Consider the following 3,172-nt stretch of genomic DNA (forward strand, 5'->3'; position numbering starts at 1 on the left):
CCTGCGCATGCCAGAGTTCCTCCACACATCATATTCCTGCTGGCCCTCTACATGGATACAGCGGACATCATCGCCCCCCGAGGCTATAAGGCAACATAGATAGCACCCCAACACAGTCTTTATTCAATACTGTAGGTATATATATATATATATATACTCCTCTACCCATAGGTTATTTGCGGTGCTTTATGAAAAATTGCACAATGTCTCTATCAATGTAAAGAATCAAAAATCAAGCAAATCCCAGGGGACCCCCAGATGTGTGACAGGATAGATCACGCACCCGCAGGAAAACCCCAACCGATGGTTGTCCACAGATAACGTACTAAAAATAATGTTGACATACAGGTTGGGCATAAGGTAAAATCTTACGGGTTTCAAGGATGAAAAATTACATACCCTGGGCCAACAAAAAATAGGGCACCGAGAGAGAATATACCAATATCATACGGCAATGGTGGATAGTAGACGGTGAGACACTGATATAAATAAAGAAAATAAATATCCTAAGGATGCAAATGCATATTAAATGCGTCATGGAAATCCATGTGAATCCCCAAACATGGGGACCCCATCGAAAACAATGGTTAGGCCATAGAGTCCATAGAGCCGAACCTACAGACGGTAAAAGATAGCACATCTACAAGTATTACAGTATATGTGAAAGGTTACAGAAAACATGTATAGGATATTTGTTCGTTAATCCCCTTTGGTTCGAGAGACTCCATCCTAAAAATCCACTCACATTCACGTCTCAGAATCAGTCTGTCCAGGTCCTATGTGACGGGCGGGGCGGCTGCCGCGTGTGTCTATCTGGCTGGGGGCACGGCGCTGTTTGACATGTCATGCGCGTTGTGGTAATGTTATCCTCCTCCTGGGGCACGCGCGGCGATGTCTGCGTAGTTGGATACAGTTAGTGTCCGTAGTGCGCAGCCTCTAATGGACATGCGCAGTCCCTGGTGCGCAGATTACAGAGGACATGCGCAGTCCAACTGGAGGCACGCCACAGGAAGTGGTGAGACGGCACCGCGAGGAAGTAAGTCCGGCAATGGCTATATAAGCAGCTGAGGTGAGACTGGGCGCTTAGGTCATCCATCATCATTAGTGACACTGCGTATCTGGATATCTGGCCTCCTGAAGAGCCGTGGCAGGCGAAACGCGTTGAGGCGTGGTTCATAGATGGCGGTGGAGTGGATATGCCGGCAGATGAGTACCATTGGTTCATATACACACTAATGTCTTGATTTGACAAAGCTATCGATGGTGTATTGGGATGCTCCAGTGTACTAGGCAGATCGGCCTGGCAGCAATATTTTTTATCTTGTGCAGCTACCCGCTATTGTTGAGTACTGGAGTACTATCTGCTGTGTTGATACTAGCATTTCTCACCCACCGCCATAGGTGTCTATCATCTTCATTGTTCATTCTGGGGTATAGGCTTTCCCTAGTGCAGTAGATCTCTGTATAGCACTAGAGGATCCTTTAGATGCTGGGTAGAGGTGGTCATCAGTTGGTGTAGGGCACACTAGGGCCCCTAGGGACAGCCATCGTTGAGCGGGGGCGCCAGTACGTTCCCCCTAGGGTGTCAACCTCCGCAGCTAGGTAGGAGAGCATCTAGTCTACCTTACTAGGGTTATATAGCCTACCCCATTAGTTCAATGGTGTTTTTATAGCACTTTTTTTGTATGTTTTCTTGGTTGTTTTTGGTTATTGGTCACTATGGGTTGGGTTCGTCGCCTTGATTTTATATAATAAATAGTGGTTTTATATTTTATCTTTTTTAATAAATTTGCAAACATTTCTACATTTGTTTTTTTTTTCAGTCAAGATTGGTGCAGAGTGTACATTAATGAGAAAAAAATGAACTTTTTTGCATTTACCAAGTAGCTGAATGAAACAAAGAGTGAAAAATTTAAAAGGGTCGGAATACTTTCTGTACCCACTGTAACAGCTTGGGCATGAGGATCATTTTAACCATATTTGTGCGACCCACTACTGATAATGTTAATTGACACCAGGTGTTGATTTTTGGTTGGAATTTCATGTATAGCAGATCCAAATTCCGAGGTATAAACGATCTAACATTTGTTGAAACTTGAATGACCAAATATTTAACCCCTTTCCCACTTTAAGTCTCGTTTGACTCACTTTGGATGCTTGAGAAAGTTCATCCACTGGCATCAACATAGATTTCTCCCAATTAATACGAAGCCCCGAAAAATCCCCAAACTGGTTAATCATAGATATAGCGTTTATCAATGACTCTTCTGTATCCTCAGGAAATCCCAACAGGTCATCTGCATCCAATGCCGCCCTTTCTTCCACAGAGCGATGCACAAAGCCCTTTATCTCCCCACTAGTCCGGAGTTTAATAGCCAGGGGTTCTATCACCAATGCGAGCAGGACAGGGGGCAGCCCGGCCTAGTTCCCCTACACAGCACAAAAGCCTCTGACCTACAACCATTTATAATTTTTGCACATGGATTAAAGTATAAAAGCTTCATCCAGGACAGGAATACGGGACCGAAAACCAAGACCCTCATGACCGACCACAAGTACTCCCACTCGAGATTATCAAAAGGTTTCACCGCACCAATTGAGAGATCTGCCCTCCCCCTACATTGTGCGACTGTGCCTGTAGATTTACAGATCACAAATTTACACCTCGTACACACACAGCTCTGCTCCGTACACCCACAGCTCCCCTCTGTACATGAGTCACTCGCCTGGGCTGTGGGGCACTCGGTACCGGGTCTGGTCTTAAAGGGGATATCACGGTGGCTGCGACCCGGTCCGTGGCCCTGAGCACCCAATTAAAGGGGAAAGGTCTTTTAAGGGGAATTGTGGATAGAGTCTATTGTTCGTGAAGCCACCTGTGGTTCTCAGTCAATAGGGACTGACGCTGCTTAAAGGAGTCCTCTGGGGTGATTTTGTTGCAGCAAGATAGTAACGCTTCCCACAGGTGAAGCGTGGTCTCCAGGGCTCCCAGGTGTGTGGCAAGGATGGTGTAGGCTGACGAATAAGTGGAGGACACAGAATTGTAAAGTCTTTACCTGGTTTACTGGTGGTAGCAGGCCACAGTCCAGCGTACCAGCCACAGGTACAAAAGGAGTCCAGGCATTCCCAAAACAAGTGGTAATCCCCTTGGCAGGGCAGGTTGGGTTCCCTCTAC

Source organism: Ranitomeya imitator, chromosome 2 (assembly GCF_032444005.1).
Source record: "Ranitomeya imitator isolate aRanImi1 chromosome 2, aRanImi1.pri, whole genome shotgun sequence".
Classification (NCBI taxonomy): Eukaryota; Metazoa; Chordata; class Amphibia; order Anura; family Dendrobatidae; genus Ranitomeya; species Ranitomeya imitator.